Consider the following 7,504-nt stretch of genomic DNA (forward strand, 5'->3'; position numbering starts at 1 on the left):
CCTGAGCGCGAACCCTAGTCCCCCATGTGGCCCCATTTCCACTCCGACAAGATGAAAGAAACGATCATGAACCAGGAGAAGCTGGCCAAACTTCAGGCCCAAGTGCGCATTGTTGGAAAAGGAACTGCTCGCAGAAAGAAGAAGGTGGTTCACAGAACAGCCACAGCAGATGATAAAAAACTGCAGTTCTCCTTAAAGAAGTTAGGAGTGAACGATATCTCTGGTACTGAAGAAGTGAACATGTTTACAAACCAAGGAACAGTGGTCCACTTTAACAACCCTAAAGTGCAGCTGTCTCTGGCAGCAAACACCTTCACCATTACAGGCCACGCTGAGACAAAGCGGCTGACAGAAATGCTTCCCAGCATCCTAAACCAGCTCGGAGCAGACAGTCTGACTAGTTTCAGGAGACTGGCTGAAGCTCTGCCCAAACAATCTGGGGATGGAAAAGCACCACTTGCTACTGGAGAGGATGATGATAATGAAGTCCCAGATCTGGTGGAGGATTTTGATGAGGCTTCTAAGAACGAGGCAAACTAAACTGAGGCGACTTCTGAAGAAGGTGACACCTGCAGAAGTTACGGGAGCTGCTATTTTATATCATGACTGCTTTTTAAAATTCTCTTGTTTATGGATCTGATAAAACCTAGATCGCTAATATGTTTAAGCCCGAGTCCCTTGGAGACTGCAGCTCTCTCAGTTTTTGCTTAAACACAATTCATTCTTTGCAGCAAATTAAGCTGAAGAAGCCTGGGAATAAAGTTTGGGAAAGGGTTAATAAAATTCTTTGCCTAGTTAAAAAAAAAAAAAAAAAAGATAGGGTCTCATTTAGTCCTGGCAGGCCTGGGATTCACTATGTGGTGTAGGCTGGCTTTGAGCTTGCTGTGATCATCTGACTTCCTGTTGCTGGTATTACAAGATAGACCCAGATATAAGATAAGAGTTTTCCCTTCCTTCCTTCGTTCCTTCGTTCCTTCCTTCCTTCCTTCCTTCCTTCCTTCCGCTTTGCCAAACAGGGTCTCACTATACAGTCCTAGCTGGGCTGGCACTCACTGTGTAGGGTCAGACTAACCTTGAGCTCATAGAAATCTTCTGGCCCACGTGCAGTGATTACAGGTGTGTGCCACAGACCTGGCTTTCTTTGGGCCTTTCTCCCCATTTTAATCTTCCATTCTGGGTAGGAAGGAACTGCCCTATCCTGTTGTTCTGAACTCATTCTTTTTAAAGACGTACTTGCAGCAGCAGTGGTGGCACAGGCCTTTAAAATCCCAGCACCCAGGAGGCAGAGGCAGGCAGACGTTGGTGAGTTAGAGGCCAGCCCAGCCAAGGCTATACAGAGAAGCCCTGTCTCAAAAAGAAAGGAAGAAAGGAAGAAAGAAAGAAAGAAAGAAAGAAAGAAAGAAAGGAAGGAAGGAAGGAAGGAAGGAAGGAAGGAAGGAAGGAAGGAAGGAAGAAAGAAAGAAAAGAAAGAAAAGAAAAGGACTTGTTGCTCTTGCAGAGGATCCAGGTTTGGTTCCCAGCGCCCATGTGGTGGCTCACAACCATCTGTAACTCCAGTTCCAGAATATTTGACACCACAGTCTAACCTCTGAGAGCACTAGACACCCATGGGGTACACATATATACATGTGGGTAAAACACTCATGCATATTTTTAAAAATCTAAAAAATTAATTGTTTTTAAAAAACAGAATCTTGCTGGCTGATGATAGCACACAATTTTAATCCTAGCACTTGGGAGGCAGAGGCAGATGGATCTCTGAGTTCAAGGTCAGCCTGGTCTACAGAGTGAGTTCCAGGACAGCCAGGGCTACACAGAGAAACTCTGTCTCAACCCCCCCCCCCAAAAAAAAACCCCAAAAACCCAGGATCTTGTTATGTAGCCCAGGCTGGCCTCTAACTCACAATCCTGCTTCAACTTTCTGAGTGCTGGGGTTGCAATGTGTGTAGGAGACTAGTGTGGGCCTGTTCACTCACACACTACCCAGAGTTAGTTTCTTTGTTTGTTTTTGGTCAACTCAACATAAGCTAGAGTCATCTGGAAAGAGGGAACTTAACTGAGGGATTGCCTCCATCAAATTGCCTGTAGACAAGTCTGTGGGAGCATTTTCTTGATTAATGACTGACATGAGAAGGCCCAGCCCCTGTGGGTGGAGCCATCCCTGGGTGGGTGGAGCCATCCCTGGGTGGGTGGTGCTGGGTTGTATTAAAAAGAAAGCTGAGCAAGCCATGGAGAGCAAGCCAGGTCGTATTGTTTCCTCCGTGGCTTTTGCTTCCCTCGCTTCTGCCTCCAGCATCCTACCTCCAGTTCTTGCCCTCACTTCCCTCAGTGATGGACTGTGACGTGGAAGTGTATGTCAAGTAAACCCTTTCCTCCCCAAATGGCTTTTGGTCATGGTGTTTATCACTGAAATAGACAGGAAACTAGGAAGTGGCCCTAGATGGCGTTAACTCCAGGGGCATAAAAATGAGGCTCTGAGGCTTTCCTTCCCATAGTGCTCTGCATGCAGCAGACCCACAGCACTGCCGACATGCCTGTGGCAGTCACTGCATTCATCAAGGCTCCTGAAAGAGGCACCAAGAGCATCCAGGTTCTGCCTGAAGTTTCACAGCCTGGCAGGACAGTCCCAGCCCCCCTCTCACGGGTAGAGGAGAAATGCCTGTGTAGAGCTAGGGATTACACAGTTAATCCAGGGCTCAGACTTAAGTCTCTGGATCCTTTGGGGACAGAAGGAGGGGGAGCAGGATGGAGCCAGAGGATTCCCCAACCCCCGTCTCTCATCAAGAGTACTCAAGTCATAATGGGAGGGGGCAGGGGTGCCAGGGACAAGAGATGGTGGTTATGGAAGTGGTGGAGTGGAGCCTGAAGGACAAGTCCCACATTTGTCTAGTGTCAGGCTCAGTGCCAAGGCTTACCATGTGCTGTTCCCTTAATCCTTCCACATACAGAGTGTAAGTGATGAACCTGATTACAGAAGCAGACAGTGTAGCTCTGATGCCGAACGGTCCACCCAGCATGTTACAGCTGCCAATGTACTTGCTTGCCCGGTTCCTCAAGTAAAGAAGGTCTGAGGCAGAGGCAGGAGGATTACTAGACATTCAAACCATCCTGTGTATGTAGTGAATTCCAGGCCAACCAGGGATACATAGCAAGACCCTGTTTCAAATAGGGAAGGTTGCTTGCTTGTTTGTTTGTTTGTTTTTAAGGAGGCAGCTGGAGATGTCCCTTAGCTTGCCTAGCATGCTCAAGGCCCTGCCTTTGACCCCAGTGAAAAGAAGTGTGTGTGTGTGTGTGTGTGTGTGTGTGTGTGTGTGTGTGTGTGTGAGAGAGAGAGAGAGAGAGAGAGAGAGAGAGAGAGAGAGAGAGAGAGAGAGGCACACAGAGAGACACAGAAGTCTATAAGCTGGCTGTGCAGACTCACATCTGTACTTCCAACTCTTGGCAACTAAGGTAGGAGGATTGTCAAGAGTCTGAGGAGGCCAAGTTAGGCTAGAAAAACAAATCTTTTGGAAGGTCCACTCTGGTGTCATCTCCTACGCAGGCTCCTCTGGGGTGCTTCTCCTTTCTCAGCCTGCTCCTTCTGTGCCACTCTCTGTCTGTATACCAGGAGTCCCGAGGGAGGCCTGCCGTCCCACATGCCCCACGGTCCTTTCCATACACTCCTGCTTCCGTGTCCACAGGCTCTTCCTCATAACCGTGGCTTTTTGTTTTGTTTGTTGTTGTTGGTTTTTCGAGACAGGGTTTCTCTGTGTCATTTTGGTGCCTGTCTTGGATCTCGCTCTGTAGACCAGGCTGGACTCGAACTCACAAGATTGGCCTGGCTCTGCCTCCCAAGTGCTGGGATTAAAGGCATGCACCACCACTGCCTGGCATAGCCATGGTTTTTTTTATCTGCCACCTGGACATTTTCATATCCTCTAACGACCCCCACCCTGCTTCTCAGCCATTCCAGTTCATTCTCTGTAAGTGTGGAGAAATGAGACAGCTTTCTAGCTACCTAGGCAGCAATCCCAAGTCTTTCCATGGTTGTTGGGGGGTTGGGGGGATGACAGAAGCCCCAAAGGCAGCAATTGTTCAGCTGATAGGCCCAGAAGGTCTGACAGAATTTTTGTGTAGAGTAGAAATTTGGGGAGACTGACCCACCTTGACTTTGCAGTATGGGGCAATTGGTCCTCCATTGTTCCACTTATTATTATTATTCACAGTCTGGACAGGATCTTAAATTTTTGCTGTGTGGCCAGCCTTGCCATAAGCTTCCGGGTAGAAGTTCTTCTGTGGCCATCTGTCTTCTTGGAGGAGATACAGGATGCTGCCAGGAGCTGACATGGCTTTTATACTAAATGCCATATTCTCAGATCTCTACAGGTGTTTGAGGATGGGGAACAAAAACTATTAGATGTATTTATAACTTTGAGAGCGTATGTATGACTTAAATCTGGATATACAGGTTTCCCAGTTAGTTACAGTTTAATGAAGTTATCAGGGACAGGGATGTTCAAATTCTTAAGCTGAATAGACCTTGAGTAAGGAGAGACATTTTTTAAGCTGTTGGCAGTAATATCTGAATCTATTACCATTTTTAAGGCCCTGTAGCTGTAGTTCTGATCTTTGAGTACAGCCAAATTATAATCCTGAATGACTTATATAGAAATAATTATTTCTTTTTTTTAAAGATTTATTTATTTATTATGTATACAGAGGAGGGTGCCAGATTTGATTACGGATGATTGTAAGCCACTGTGTAGTTGCTGGGAATTGAACTCAGGACCTCTGGAAGAGCAGTCAGTGCTCTTAACCTCTGACCCATCTCTCCAGCCCTGAAATAATTATTTCTTAAGCTGTCTCCTGAGAAGGCAAAGAAGAGCAACAAGGGAAGGATCCCAAGGCTAAATGAGAACAGGAGAAAGGGGCTGGTGAGTCAGGGTGCAGCCTAACTCTGAGAAAAGGAAAAGGACCCTCTTGGTGGACTCTATGCCAGGGTTTCCATCCCTAACCTAGCCCTCCAGCCTGTCCTGGGAAGAACAGAGAGCACAAGATGGTGTATTCTCCACAGCTGCTTCAAGCTGAAACAGGGCACAGGTGGTTAAGAGGACTCTGGTAATTAAAGGTAAGGAGGAAGCCAGGCATGCGGTCATCTGACCTGGCTGTAGAGGCAGGGAACAATTACAATTGGCTGGGCTGGTCCATATCACATAGACCAGAACCTCTGCTGGCATCCACAGCAGGGGAAGCGCTGCAGGTTGTGGTCCACACTGCTGCTCCGATGTTTCTACCAGCCTGCTGAGATGTAGACTAGAGAAGGGAGTTAAAATGTATGAATTTATTTGGAGCCTTTGGGCCCATGGTCTTAATAATTGGGAAGAGCAAGAGTCCCAGGACCAGGAGAGAGAAAAAAATACCACCCTTATGCATAGACAAGTGAGGAAAAGATAGAAAATTTAGATAAATTAGTATTATCAATCAGTACTGAAATTCAAATTGTGGAAAAGCAGGTAATGAGTAGCCAAAAAAATTTTTTTTAAATCCTAAGCTTGTGGCCCAAAGTGTATCAGAATTGTATTAATATTAAAATCTGAAATTTTAAATCTTAATAGAATGATACCGCTTGCATGTGGTTTCGCTGATACCCCAGAGAGGAGCCATACATCTCTGGGCCCACCCACATGAGCAATGAACACCAGGCCACGACTGGACCTCTGCCCCCACCCAGATGGCTCCAGCCTGAGAGAGGCAGACCAAGGCTGGAGGACTTTCCTTTGGCCCATAAAATGATGGTGATTCCATAACCTCCCTCTATACTGAGTGCCAGGTGCCCCACCCATGCTGCCCTTAGTAAAGATGGCAGTGAGGCCATACAACCTGTCTGTTTTGACCTTATTTAAGATGGCGCCTAACGTCATGTTCATGTGTTTTTGTTTTTGTTTTTGTTTTAAATAAACTGAGCAGATAAGGAACAGATAAATTGAAGCATTTAAAGTCAGTCAGAAAGAAATAGAGATGGCCATATCAGTCATACATTTCCATTCACACATAAGAAAAAAAGATGGAGAAGTAGCAGTGCAGCCGGGCAGGAGGGACGTGCCCCCCCCCAATGCGGCATGGTGCGAGCAGCTGCAGGGGAACGAACCCAAGCCATGAGTCAGCAGCAGTAGTCAGGGCGGGGGGGGGGGGGGGCAATAGGTGTCAGAGGATGAGTGAGGGCCAATGATAACCGTGCAAGATAGCCAATAGACTGCTGTCACAAAGGCTGTGGGCCATGGAATTGAGAGTTATTCACTAAGTGGCACTGTTTACTGTGTGAGAAAAGCCACAGGTACAACAAAACCCAGGGGAAGGGAAACAGAAGGGATGTGCTTAGGTCTATTGAAAGATCGTGCAGGAAGGGGAGAGGGGTATGTGTGACCCACTTTTATAGATGCCCCCCACTCCGCACAAGCACATATGGGCTCATGTAGCTACGCCACACATGCACATAGATTACATGATCATGCTGTGCACAAATTATGTGACCATGCAGCACGAGGATTACATAGGACATAAGGCCCTGGGATGACTAAGTGTCTTGCCGGTGCATGCGTGGCCATGGCGGAGTGCTAGGGATTTTATCAGAGAGGGCACAGGCTTCTCCATATGCCAACGCATAGGGATGGGGGCCGAAGGGCTATGAGCCCAAAAGACATGGGATGCCAGCAAGCAAAATCAGACGAATCTGACCCCCAGTGTCCCAGAGAGTCAGCAAGGACTGATGAACAGTGTAAGATAGACAACGGACCGTCATCACAAAGGCTATGGGCCGTGGAACTGAGTGGGCACAAGCTGTGTCCATATGCTGTTGAAAGAACAGAGGCCGAGGACTAACAGCCCAAGAGAGACACAGTCGCCTGGTACCAGGACTTCGAGAAAAGCCAGAGGCGAGGAGAGGACTGTGCTCAAGAAATGAAGCCTCACATCTGGGGAAAACGTCAGAGGTGGGCGGCCCCACCACAGACCCAATCGTTGTTATGGAATGGAAGACAAAGTTGGTGAGTGAGAAAGCAGATTTATTGCAGGTGGAAGAGAGCGGATCAGGAAACAGATGTGTTGCAGGTGTGAAGGAGGGGGGAGCGCAAGAGTGAAAGTCTGCTTTGGAGTGGGGACTTAGTAAGAGAACGCTTGAAAGCAGGGTACCCCTTCCATCTCTCGGATCCCTGGCAGAAACTGCAAAGGTCCTGTAAATACCAGGATAGGAAGAGCTGGTAAGCGGCCATTGTGATTGGTGGACGGGACAAAGTCTAGACCCTTATGGATGGAGGTAGGCACATTTTCCATGAGTGAGGTAGAAAAAGTCCAAGCCTGGAATCTCTAGCGTCCCAGAAACTCAGCGAGGACCGACAAGGAGGCTCAAGCTGCTCAGTGGACCGTTGTCCAAAAACGCAGGGGCCGATGGGCTAGGAGCCCGAGTGAGACAGTCACCTGGTTACCAGGACTTCAAGAAAAGCCAGAAGGCGAGGACTGTGCTTGAGAA

General features: G+C 47.8%; 1 pseudogene; it reads left to right on the forward strand.

The window, feature by feature from the left end:
- On the forward strand, positions 1-660 carry LOC102905591 (transcription factor BTF3 pseudogene; annotated as a pseudogene).
- Positions 661-7,504: the final 6,844 nt, after the last annotated feature.

This window comes from Peromyscus maniculatus, chromosome 1 (genome assembly GCF_049852395.1).
Source record: "Peromyscus maniculatus bairdii isolate BWxNUB_F1_BW_parent chromosome 1, HU_Pman_BW_mat_3.1, whole genome shotgun sequence".
NCBI classification, from domain to species: domain Eukaryota; kingdom Metazoa; phylum Chordata; class Mammalia; order Rodentia; family Cricetidae; genus Peromyscus; species Peromyscus maniculatus.